This window comes from Epargyreus clarus, unplaced genomic scaffold (genome assembly GCF_041222505.1).
Source record: "Epargyreus clarus isolate Ecla_fem2 unplaced genomic scaffold, WU_Ecla_fem_2.2 ptg000001l, whole genome shotgun sequence".
NCBI lineage: Eukaryota > Metazoa > Arthropoda > Insecta > Lepidoptera > Hesperiidae > Epargyreus > Epargyreus clarus.
In genome coordinates, this window is record NW_027332209.1 from 1,420,255 (window position 1) to 1,434,703 (window position 14,449).

The 14,449-nt window shown below is 35.6% G+C and overlaps 1 protein-coding gene across 1 annotated transcript in view; it reads left to right on the forward strand.

Annotated features, from left to right (window-relative positions):
* The window catches only part of PlexA (plexin A), a 311,934-nt gene that overhangs the window by 171,436 nt on the left and 126,049 nt on the right, over nt 1-14,449 (forward strand). The gene's annotated exons all lie outside the window — the stretch shown is intronic.

Below are 14,449 nucleotides of genomic sequence, written 5' to 3' on the forward strand. Positions count from 1 at the left end.
TACACTGCTTTGCTTTTAATCTTAAAACATAGGATTCGTACTTAAACAAATTTCAACTCTAGAGGTGCATACGAGTGTCGCAAGCTAACTCTTAGTAAATAGAGGTGGGATACCAGTTGATTGATTGTGCAGACTCCATCAGCTTAACGAATGACGTGTCAATGAAAATCCAATCGTCATCGGATTTATATCGATTCGATCAACGTTGCAGCGCCTGGCCAGGGAGATACGCGGTATTCAAACGGAGATATGTGTACACAGTACTCGCTATCTATCGCTATCTATCTAGATAGGGCGACGATATCTATGCGATTCGTTTTTGTTTTTTACCCGACTGTCGAGGATTATATTCTTTGACCGTATGTATTCTTTGAAACGCTCTACACTTTAAACGGCTTTATGGATTTCAACATATGAGTTGCCGTTGAATTTGTCTAAATTATGGCAGTGATATAGCTCCCCTTTACTACTTTCCCCTTAATACTTTCCTTTTCAGTAAATAATTTAGAAGCAATTGGGTGTTTCGTTTTTAAAATAATGTTATCCATTTGATACGCGCTTAAAAATAGTATTGTCGTTTTTATAAAATATGAACTCACTCTTTGTGTCCGTCGACGTCGTACTGAGGAATTAAACCCATGATGGATAGCTTCGTGGATCTTTGTCCAGTACACTTCCAAGTGTTAATGTGTTATTTTAGACTCTAAAGCAAGAATTATTACGTCATAAGTGATCGTTCAAGTATAAAACTACGAGTAGAAATTCATTTAAAACATCGCCGTCACTAGTGGTCCGTGAGCCATTGTTTCAGAAACGCTGATCAGAAGCTTTGACAGAGATTATAATAAAAGTAAATTGTGTTTTGCAATGACTTAGCTAGTGAAGTTCAAAAGTGAGGTAAAACCGCATACGTGGCACAGACTCGCATCTTGCGATGTAATTACACGACTACTGGAAGGAAGTTCTGTGTTTTACTACACAAGTACACATACATATATACATAGCTATTTCAATTTCTGTGTTCAGATGTTTTGTTCCAAAGTATTCTATTACTGCCCTATTGCTGGGCTTCTCAGTAACAATGCGGTAAAATACTTTATTAGTAACTGTATGTACTGCTCCTCCTTACCTCAAACAACGCTTCCAGTTTCTCCACTTGTCCCATGACCGATCCCTTCGTTCCTCAGAAAATCTTGCTCTCTATACTCCCTCTCACTCAACTTCCTTTTACAAAAAATCCTTCACTGTATCCGCTATCCGTCTTTGGAACTCCCTCCCTGTATTTATTCGTTACTCTCAATCCTTATACTCCTTCAAAAACATCGTCAAATCTCATTACCTTCAACTCTAACTGTCTTTCTTTCCTCTGCTCCTTCTAAATTTGTGCTCTTACTGTCAATAATTTTTAAACAGTATTAATTTTGTTTTTAATTTACAATTAGTTACTCTATAATTATAAGTATGTATATCAAGTATGTCAATTATTTATTTATTTATAATTATATTTTAAATTGAAACTTGTTTTTATGTATTATGTAGGTAGACTTTTAAGTATTATTTAATTGCACCCTACCTGTTCTTATAATCATCCACTCTTTAACTCCTCACCCTAAGGTTGCCAGGAAGAAATCGCTGTCTTAGCGATAAGGCCGCCTTTTGTATCGTTCAATATTTGTATGTTTTTATTCTTGTATTCTATTGTTTTTGGGTACAATAAAGAATATTATTATTATTATGTATGATGTATGTATGACGTATCTATGGCGGACTTCAGCTAGGAGTTTCTATTGGGTCGATTACAGATGTTCATAGATTATAGATCTCTTGATATAATACAGAAGAACTACTACACGTTTGTTACTTCCATTGATTAAGAAACCATGTTTCATTGTATTAACTCTATGAAGTCAACAACTTTTTTATCGATGAAATTTCGGATTTGTTCGAAATTTCTTCGCTGTTTCACTATTGTAAAATGTGACATTCCAATTCAATTTAATAATTGTCAAATATATTTTTGGGCGAATTTAAAATCATACAAATAGAGAACCTATCGAGTTACACAAATATCATCACTAATAGTTATTAGGTCCGTCCAAAAAATCCGAAATTGAATCCGAGTTAAAAATGTCCGAAACTTCGGACGAAATTACGAATTTGGAATCGAATCGTTTCAAACGCAATGACGCTCAGCGCTTCCATCACACGTCAACAATTCGTTAAGCTAATGGAATCGATCTCCCTTCGTCAATGCGGGCGTTAATGATTGAATTATTCATATAACTACAGCTAAGACCACGGTGTCAATGTTACAAATGACGTTTCTTTTATAATATTGATGTAGAAAACGATCATGCAATCAACCTGATCGTAAGTGGCTAACGTCTAATCAATACCAGATACTCCTAATCGTACCTGAGGTTGGTACAAAATACGTATATTAACTACCCCTAAGGACTAAGTTAGAATGCCTCGTTCAGGTATGCCTTTCTTACCACAATGCTAACAACGCTAACTTTGAAGGTGGTAGAACCCTTTGTGGTTCGACTCCGGCGGCACCACCGCCACACCTATTTCTACCTAATAACAGCAGTGTTAGGCGCTGCTGTGTTCCGGTTTGAAGGGTGTGGTAAGGGAGACAGACTTTTCCGAGGCGTTCCAGCTTAGTCCTCAGGGGTAGCAGCGCATCTGTGGCCGACCTCAGGTAGGAATACCTAATCCTATCTGGGGTTGATTAAAGATGTCCATGGGCGGCAGTAGCCACTTACCATCAGGTGGACTGCATGCTCATCTGCTACTCTTATATTGTAAAAAAAAAAAACCGCAACAGCGGCACTAACACTGTTGTTATTAGGCGGAAAATGGTGTGCCGGTGATGCCTCTGGACACGACAAACCTTCAAAATAATCAAAAATCGTTAAAATAGTCTGCCTAAGTGGATACTTAAATAAGAATTATGGGGCTGGGTGCTTATTAAATAAGAATTAACTTATTTTTATGACGCCAACAATGTATTACCTACCCTGTAAGTAGAAAGTTTTACCGAGCCCTGTCCAATATTTACTGTTCGATAAATACTTAATTTTAATTCAATTAATAATTTTCATTGTATCGTAAGTTTAAATTTATTTAAATCAAATATTAATTAAATGCGTTTGAAGATAATAATTGCGTTATTGGCGGTTTGTCGAACATGAATTAATAACACGTTGTCGAAAAACCTCAACATTACATCACTCGTTAACACCGGGCTTTTGAACAAAATATTAACATTAAAACATATTAATATTAATATTAATCTGATATTGAAACAGACATTTATAGGCTGACAAATATCTATATTGCCTGATATTCGGTTTTAGAGAGTTACAATTTATGATATTACTATTTCGTCAAAATTTTACTTAAAACGATTAGATTACTTTTATTGTGGCCGAAGTACGTGATGAAATTTATGAACAAAATCTTTAAAATCTAACTTACGTCTTAGTGTTAGGTGAGGCTGGGGCTGGAACTGGGGGCTTAAGCTAGAGGTGGCATCGCATCCCTGGTGGATCTAAAGTACAACGTCATTTCTATTTGACGTCCAATTACAGATAAGGTTCTAAAAACCTTTATGGTTCGACTTCAGAGATACTAACTTATTATTAGAGATAGCACCGATTTGTGACCGATCTCAGGATTTTGATTCTTTCTGGGACTGAGTCCACACAGATGTCATTAGGCGGCAGTCGCCATCATCTTGACTGCTTGCTCGTTTGCTATTTCTGCAAGATAAAAAAGATGTGAAGACTCTGCTGCTGCTTTCGCTTCTGTGTTTCGTTTTGAAGGGTGTGGTTAGAGAGACATACTTTTCCGAGGCGATCCAGCTTAGTCCTCAAGGGTAGCGGCGCGTCTGTGGCCGACCTCAGGTAGGAATATCTAATCCTATGTGGGGTTGATTACGGTTGTTCATGGGCGACTGTAGCCACTTACCATCAGGTGGACTGCATGCTCGTCTGCTACTCCTATATTATAATAAAAGGCAACCATGACTACTTAGCGGAAATACAAAATTTATCGCTTTCTCTGGAATATACGTTGTCTGGCCTAAATTCATGAGATACCTTAAAACCAAAGCCAGTGAAGATCAAAGGAGATTTAAAACCGCACGGGAATCAGAAACTTGCGTCTTACGAGATGTAATTACACAGTCTGGTGCAACGAGGCCTTTTGTTCTGAACTTCTCATACACGTACAAAGATATTCTACTTTTAATTTCAGCATTTTGATTTAAAAATATTAAAAAATACGGATAAGAATCCGTATTTTTTTTCTTACCTACAATTTCTTACCTACAATGGTGAAGAAGCTTAGTTCTAAACCCAATATTGGGCGTGAATCTAACTACGAATGAGTTCAAAGTAACACTATTCTAGACACATAGGTGTTTAGTTACAGAATTTTATTCTAAAAACTGACCTTTTTAGATTCATCTATAAATAACTAGCGGGTATATCATATGCCTGTTTTTAAAAACCCATTTTTTCATAAGACATATGAAACTCTATAAAGCCGTTGAATATTATTAGATTATATGGTGGTTCCATTCCCATTATTATGGTAAAACTGGGTACTTTTTATCATGATCTCAATATCTCATAATATAATTTTGTTCTTGATGCATTACAAAGACTAAGTGTACTACAAATCATGAAGAACTTTGACTATGCACTAGAAGCCGTTCAATCTCAAAGGCACCAACCAAATAACGAACGAAACATAATTCCTAAACATAAATCTAAGCATGAATCCTCTGGAAGCGACGTAGCCGACCACCTGAAACGTTTCTTTGCGAAATTACCATTTCCACAAAGAGACGCCGTAAAACCGGTTACCGGGGTATTAAGATTTACATTTTGTCACTTAATTATTAACGAGAGTTTAACCGTCGCGCTCCCTCCGCTAATCCCCGGGATTACTCCGGCCCTGTAATGACAAACGCGACCGGGACCAAATTTATGAGCTTTATAGGCATTCCAGTGGGTTCGGTTTAGGTTTGAAGGTAGATCGGATACCCATTGATTTTTTTTATTTGTGTGTCGCAATACTTTCGCTGTAAGAATCATACAAATTACCTTTTGAAATCAATTTCGATTGAGTGTCGCAATACTTTCGCTGTTATACAAATTACCTTTTGAAATCTATTTCGTAATGGAATTACGAGTATACATTACACCTATTTCTGCCTAATAACAGCAGTGTTAGGCGCTGCATTTATGACACGGATATCTTCAAAAAATCATATAACTCCGGTTCGAACCCCAGCCTGTCTGCGTAAGAGATAAAAAAATATCCCAGTAATATTATCACCGTTATTATCCTTGCCACGAGTAAGTATATAACCATATCAGTGAGTTATTTATAGATCTTCGTAATACACAAATTAATATCCAATTGAAATACCGTACAGCGGAAGTGAGGCGATAAAAAAATTCGGTGGTTTATCAAAAAAGCATACAAATACCGGGCGGATGTGACACGTCCCACCGACAATGTTGTTGCTTTCATCGCGAGTGTTGTTTCGACGCAACAAAGTCGGTTTTACGCTGTGTGGGTGAGGTCGGACTGTGCTAGCGGGGTCACGCTGGCTGTGGTCCAAGTTTAATAATATTAGGGTTATTTCTTAAACTGTAGTGATTTGAAAGAAAATTTTGTAAGCCTTTCTATATTTTTGGAGTTTGGTTTTTAAGTTTGCCACGAACACATACAAGGCCAAATATACAAACTCAAGCACGAACAAAAACGAAATTCATCATTTTATTGTTTGGTTCGGCATCAAACTTGAACTATTTTACTACCAAGATGGAAATTTCAAGAATTTAGCATAATTATAGTTGTAGCGAATTATTAGTCCGTATTTTAAATTAAAATATAATATAAGCTATTACCTTATCAATCGTAGGACATATGCGGACAATTTGTATGTGTGTGTAATTCGTGTAGATAATATAGTAACAGGATACAAAATACTTGTGAAAACACTAAAATTAGTCTCTTTTGCCATGCGTGTTTACGCCCGCAGACGTGCCACTTGTATCCTATCGTTTCATATATATTTTCCATGTTATGCGTGCCCCAAGTACACATGTGACGATGAAACTGCAGGTCTCATCTGCAGTTCACTTCATTTATACATGCATGTGGGAAACACATGCCCGCATAAATCCGCTTGACAGGAAAAACCCTTCAGTTGGCCTTATATTCAGGTGTGTACGTAAAATGCCTAAGGTATCTTTTCACAGTGACGTGTAATTGTCAATATGTGAGAGTTAACTGCCTGTGATCATCGACGGATCATTCCGCTACCGCCTGTACATTAAGGTGCACACCATTGAAACATTGTATGTCCGTACCAACGGGTTTATGGCCCCTGCCCCTTTTATGGACACAACTAATAAAGTTCAATCGCTTTACAACCGGTGGCCAGGCATAAGAAATGCAGTAGCTTCACCGTATCACAAGTAAAAAGCCGAAGAAGTTCAAATTGGTGAATTCTATACAAAATATTGTCCATATAAGATGTTTATATATTTTATGATATTATACATACATCGCGTACTCAGTTTCTTCCAACATGCGGTCAGGATCGGTGTCTTATATAAAATTGTAGTAGCTCACGCATATACCTCCTGATGGGAAAGATATCACTACAGCACATACCATCTTATCAATCCCAAAGTACTACCTGAAATCGGACTGTAATTACTTGAAGGCTAAGTGGGATAGTCTTGTCTATATCTTCCTTACCACGAGTTTGTTCCTTACCACAGTACTGTTGGACACTGTAGTGCTGTCGTAGATGTACTGAATGCCCGAATAGTTCTATTATGTTGAAACTTCCGATTTGCGACACTTGCCTATACTCTGCAGAGGTTGAATGCGCCCATGAAGTCTGTGTTTCTAAAAGGCTACAGTGGAGGCCATCATCTACAATCTTATCGATATTATATCAAGTGCATATAATCTCTTTTTGTTAAGCGTTTTTGTTAAGTGTTGTTGTGCATATAATTAAGGGTACTTATAGAGTGTATTGACGTCTTTAAAGTAAAAAGTAACCGTAACCACGATTCATGCAACTGAGTCGAAATTCAGCAATAAAGAAATCAAACACACAACAAAACAAACAAACAACAAACAAAACACGTACGCGAGTACATACGAAACTACCCGTTACAAAATAAAACGTATCAATTCTGTGATAATATTAGTCTACGGTCTAATTTCAATTCTCAAGATAATGAATATTTTTGAATATCCTAATTGAAACGCAGACGGAGCCTCGAGAGCACGGCTAGTATTTATTAAAGCCGAGATCCGCTTACAAGGTTTAAGGACGATGGCGCGGTATCTCCAGCCAATTAACTGTTTAATTTGAAAGCGAATCCGTATCTCCCGTCGGTGTTATTGCAACAACAATCGCCTGGAATTCTATTACACTATTATTAAATTTAATTTGAATCCTGTTGTTTTTGATGGGGATTGTGAGGTACTATAGCTATATTAAGTGTGTTTTGTACTATGAATGTTGTGAGGTGTGTTTGGTGATGAAGCAGAAATGGCAAAGCAATTGTGGATGCAATCGTTTCAATGAAGTTGCCATTTTAGTAGCACTTAACTCTTAAAAAGACGCACTTAATTCAGTTGGTTTTTTAACACAACCCTAGTATTAATTAATATATGTTACGCAATTTCAAGGATGCCAACAAAAAATAAGAACGTATCAATAAGTGTTTTCACCATCCGACAAAAAAGTATAGTAAAGATAATTTTATAATGGTTGTTGATACGAACCTCAATACCAGGTACTTGCTGAAGACTTGTACATTTTCCTTCATTTTCGTCTCCTCGAAAATATTACGACGACTTCGGGAGCACTCAGATATTTTCTACACAAATTACTTTTTCGGGGTACGATTTCAAAAATCCTTGTGTCCTAGGATTTGGCTCAAATCCGCGCACTCGTCCTTTGGAAATGAAATTTTGTCGGATCTCATTTCGTCCGGGACGAATTTCTATTTTTGCGAACGTTACGGTAATTGAGTTTCTTGAAACACCATCGGCCGTGGGCCTCTGAATTAAAATTAACAATTTGTGCCAATTGGAATTCTGTTCTGAACTTACGGATGTATGAGTTAATGGATGTGACTTATTTGAAAAATTTTGATAATAAAAGTATTATAATTTAATGCTTTTAAAGATCGTTTAAAATTTTTAAAAATGTTTAAAATTTCGTCCTATATGTGTGTTCTTACAAAGATAGTGCATGCAATTACAGGGCACACCAACGACTAAATTAAAATTAAAGTTTTCGGCGTACACAGAAATCGAATTAATTGCACAGAGCCATTTGTATCTTGAGACACATTTTGAAAATTGATGAGTGAAATAAACGCCGTAGAACCCTTCCTAGACGATTGTGGCGACACCACTGTCAAATTTTCCTGCAATATATAGCGCTGTACAGAAATTATACCTTTATATTCAGAACTACTTAAATTTTACTTACTTTTTCATTCAATTTAAATCAAGAGTAATAAATATTACATTTTGTAAAAAAAATAACCAATTGCCTACAGTTCAAATGACACAAATTTTTATAGATTAAGCATATCTTAAACTAAGTACTAAGGGTATCAGCTAACTAAAGTGGGAATAACTAGGTCATGGCACCTATATAGAAATGTGCAACCCGGCCGTGTATACCGCTCACATATATCACGGGAACACACCGCGCATCGAAACCACAACAAATGTTTATCGGGCGCACAAGTGCTAATATATTTTCAACGGGAGTTTAAATTTTCCTATTAACCGCCACTGTTATGACCACTACACTCGTAGCTGGTTTAAATTTAAACCGTGCTTGTACTCGTAAATGTTTACATAACCAATATTTGAAACATAATTTTTCAGTTATAAATGTCTATTCGCTATTCGTATGGCGCAACTCAGTATCAGTGGGCCGAATGAAAAGGTTTTCAGGATGAATCTCCGACTAGCCAGATGTTTCAATACGAGCTTGCAGTCAACCTGATTGTAAGTGATCATTGTCATCCATTAAAATGTTTGTTATCAAATCCATAGCCATAACAGAGATTTTAGCTGTAGCTGATTACAGATGCGTTGCCTCGTCTGTGGACTAAGATGATCGTACCTCGTTCATATGTACCTAATTTAGTCACACTCTTCCACCAAAACGCAAGAACTGCTTTAGTCTAGATTATAGGTACCTCATCGATAAAACAAGAAAAAATAACACCGTTTTATTTATAATGCTGAATGTGTAACTTTCCTATTTTTAATCTACTTCCGAAACAGGTACAATTTTTCCTTGTTTTATTCCTCTTTGCTGTATAAGTGGCGTGGCGTTCCCTCGTAGTCAAGTACATATCACTGTTACATAGTGATACTCCCGCTATATACCACGAATAAAACTTCCAAAGTGCCATATCCAGTTCTCGTACATCTCGGCACAATAAAATATCCTGGTGTTATCACCGAAGCTCAGGTGGGGGAGGGGGTTCTAATTTAGCCGCCACCTGATTTTCGCGTAATTAAAGATGGGATTTCGAGCAAAGGAAGGGTGGTGGATGGACAATTTATTGGAATAAACCTTGTTTTATTACCAAACCCCCTGCGCCTATTGTGGGTGTTGTATTGAAGCCGTGAAAACGTATTTTTACTTTATTGCATGTTTTTATTACCTTGCTACGTTGTATATGCCATATAGATTAAAATGTAACTGCTTCACTACTTCCTCTCAACCGATTGAGCTGAAATATAGTGATAAACTTTCGGCTATGGGCGTCTTGGGCCTCTATTACTAATTTTAAATTAAACGTGTAAATGTATATGTTTCTAAACAGAATTTCTTCCTAGTAGCAGGACTGCAAACTTGAATATAACAATATCCTAAACCTTTTCATTGAGAGGGTAGACTCGTACTCAGTAGCGGGATTGATAATGTCAACGTTATCCATAATCGGAACGGCAGTGACTTTGTAATGATATTAATATTATTCGTGATATTCCCGAAGTAGAATGATATGGCGCTCATTAAGAAATGTGTGAAGAAGAGCTCTGCTCTGCTCTAGCCCGTCTGCCTTATCCCTATGTTTAGGCACAAAAAATTTATATGACAATGAGAACATGTTAACTTGATGTCAACAAGTTTCACGGCGTGGAGACAACTTGACCTGAGTCGTCCAATACTTGCCCCACAACTTGACTTAAAGCGACAAATAAGTACTAAGATCCTTAAGCTCCCCCAAAGTTGGTAGCACCCTTAAGCCTGCCGTGAAATTATGTGAAAATTTGCTCGAATTTTTGGTTTAAGGAACTAATTTTGTTTTACGTAAAACAAGTGGAAATCGTTTTATTTTTTGTTGCTTATATTTTTAATACCAATGAATAGCGTATTTGCTGCATTTTAATATTGGCAAAAGTAATTAGGTACATTACGGGATGTTTTTTTTTTAATTTTTACAAAAATCTAAATGTTAGTGATATGGCAGCCAATTTTTTTAATGTAAAACCACGACTTAAAATATTTTCGTGAATTTTGTCTTTTTTGTGACATAATAATAGGATCAGAATGTGTTCAGTTCATTCACCCATTTCATTCATCTTCCTTAATATATTTAATACAACAAGTACAATACAAAAATACAAGAAATAAAGCGTTAGTACCTATTTATTTCTTCTGTATTATATCTCCTCTTAACATAAAATTATACTATACAAAAGAAGAACCTAATGCCTAAATCTAGCCAAAAAAAAACACTGTCTATACACAAATAGCACTTCAAAAAGCTTTTCCAATGTCATGAACCAATCGACCTCAAGTCTTTTCGCTAATTCTGACAAAAAGATCGAAGCTTATCCGTCTACCGCTTATCAAAGGCAATAGAAATGTGCTGAGCGGACAAGAGCTTAATATCTGGCGGGCAGCCAGTAAGTGGAGGGGAGATTCTTTTTACAATATTGAAGTAGCCAACGAGCCTACATTCATCTGATGGGAAGTGGCTACTGCCGCCCATGGACATTGGACATCTGTAATCAACCCGATATAAGATTCTTACCTGTACCCTTAGTATGAGATTTTACGTTTTTAATACGCTTTTATTAGCTTCAGACGTATGTATGTTAGTATGTAACGGAATCTTTGAACATGATTTTAACCCCCTTCAAAACGTCGGATTAACTTGAAATTTGGCATACTTATTAAGGACCGATGACAATTCAATATTTTAAACATTCTGACCCGTTATCCTTACTAGGATAATCAGGATCAGCGATTTTTGTTTTCCTGAGACCCGGAAGGTCTGCGTTAAGACCAATAAAGGAATCTACCAGGCGCGCCGATCACCTAACCTGACCTGACCTGACCTGACCTTGACCTGACCTGACCTGCCTGACCTTGACCTGACCTGACCTGACCTGACCTGACCTGACCTTGACCTGACCTGACCTGACCTGACCTGACCTGACCTGACCTGACCTCAACTTCGACGCGTCATTAATAGCATCATGAAGCGGTGTCTCATCATCCTTATTCATTCAGCACTTCAACATCTGCACCTTCCTTTAACAAGATTTCCACTATTTCATTGTTCCCATTTCTTGCTGCCAAATGTAAAGGCATATATGATTTCAGCTCATCGTCATAGTCACAACTTATATTATTAACTCGAGCTGTAAAATTAATTAAACTACTAACAGTTATAAAATCTCTGCAGGCAGCAGCAACACAAAGAGAAGAAATTCTAGAATTATTTTTGATATTAACATCATCATGCTGTAATATTAAATCGATGATTGGACGACGTCCTTTTGAAATGGCTAGATGTAAAGCAGTTGACCGTTTTTCTCTTGAGTATTGCCATCAGCGCCTGTTTTTAAAAGATGCTCTATCATCCTTTTTCCGTGATTACTTTTATCCAAGATAGAGGACCTGGGATATGGTATAAATTATGAAAGAAAGCAGTTAGCATTGGCAATTCGGATGTCATTCAACAACTCCTCTGGGATTTTCACGTTAACAATAAAAATAAACACCAATGTAAAACACCACTTCATACAGCTGCGTTAAACAAAGACCCAATATTCATTTTTGCACTGCTAAGCAAAGGTGCTGATGCTGATTCGAAAGATAAACTTGATAATACGCTACGTAATAATCGTTAAAATAATCGCTAAAATAATCACTAAAAAATGAAAAATAAATAATAGTTAAAAAATACGCTTTTATAAAAAAATCGACCAAAAAATGAAAAATAAATAATAGTTTAAAAAAACTAAAAAAATACACTTTTTATAGAAAAACCAACTAAAAAATAGAAAATAATGTTTTTAAAATTTGAATTAAGAATAGTGTAAATAAGATAAAAATATTTTTTATTGTAAAAAAAGCGTGGGGTGCTTTTTAAGATATTATCAAAATGATAATCCTTCTACTCAATATCTATCAATAAAATATTTATAACTATTGACACCATGCACCCCACGCTTTTTTACAATAAAAAATATTTTTATCTTATTTACACTATTCTTAATTCAAATTTTAAAAACATTATTTTCTATTTTTTAGTTGGTTTTTCTATAAAAAGTGTATTTTTTTAGTTTTTTTAAACTATTATTTATTTTTAATTTTTTGGTCGATTTTTTTATAAAAGCGTATTTTTTAGTTTTTTTTAACTATTATTTATTACAAAAATGTCTGTTTTTGTATTTGTTTACGTATTTCCTATATGTTTCCAATCAGTTCTGATAGTGGCGCTGATTGGAAATGTGTGGGCAAATACGTAAACAAATACAAAAACAGTCATTTTTGTAAATACGTAAAAACTCATACTAAGGGTACTGAAGCCGGCCACAGATGATTCGTTTCGCCTGACGACTGAGGCACGGTAATAGTAACAGATACTATTACCGTGAATAAGGAACGCCTTGGATGTACCTACACCACCACACTCTTATAACTGGAACACAGCAGTGCAGAACACTGCTGTTAATAGACCGAACCAGGTGTGGCGGTGGAGGCTTCAGAGTCGAACCACAAAGAGTCCTTCAAACCAACTTCAAAATGGGGACCTTTAAGCCATTACTAACAGGTTGAATAGCGGAGAATACCAATCAAATCAAATCAATCAATCAAATCATTTATTTGCAAGAACATAGTATTTTACAAGGATCTTAAATTTATAACAATTATCTTATGTTCTACCACATTGGGCGTGCAAAATTTATATATCTTGTTCATTATTAAGTACCATTACATTAAGTTCAGCATTTATAACAACAAGGGCCAATAAAGAATAAAAAATATACCTTACTAGTAAATATTGCTACTCCGCATACTCTTACTGATTAATCAGTCTACTTGCCCTTGAAAATGAATATCTGCATAAACCTTTCTAGGAAGGCCGTTTATGGCCTAGTCACCGCCGGTTCCTGACTCTACAATCTGTCGCTTTACAATTTGATTTATTTATATTGTAGGTATCTATAGATTGAGTTAATTGTAAAAGTCACTTTAAGCTAACAATATCTAGATTTATTTACAAAAACAAAGAAAACTGAAGCGAAATCCTACACAATTAACCCTAAGACGTATTTTACAAGTCTTACAACTTTTAAATTATAGTGAAGGTCGCACTCACAAAGAAGGTTAAACGTTATTAGTCTGAAAAGCCTTAGAATTAATGTCATTGGCACAATGCGCCATTGGTTAACCTTCAAACTATATTATGATTGCAACCTTTCCACACAATAAAACGTTTATATTGTTGTTTAGTTACTATTTACTGAATTTGAGCTTTATTCGAATATCACGCAAAATCTAATAGATGTATTTTAATTAAGTTATATTTTTTATTATTTGATTCGTATATTTGATTTCAGTAAATAAAGAGATCCAGAAATTAAAAAAAAAATGTTTTAACGTGGTACTTTATATTACCAGAGGGAGTCGTTGTTAACGGATTTGTGATCAGACCATTATGTGACGGACATACTAAAATATATGAGCAAATCCACAAATATGTATTAATATAACGGATGATAGCGGTAATAAAAGAAAACTAGACAATTATCATAAAAACAAAACGTAACAAAAAACGTAAAAATATAACATTTGGTACTCCCAAAATTTGGCCGAATCTAACGACACCTTATATGTTAGAATCCTTCAAGTTTTATCATCATTAGGGCATGCCAAAAATAAGGCATACATACTCTTACAAAACTTTACAGTAAAAGATATTGTTTATTTTTTTCTACGCAGTAAAAAATAATCATGGTTGGTCAGTTCTAGCCACTACATTATATGACGTCAGACCAATCGCCAGACAAGACGAAATAGTGGGACTACGCTAGTTATAGCAAATTTAAGTTCGGCTAGTAATAT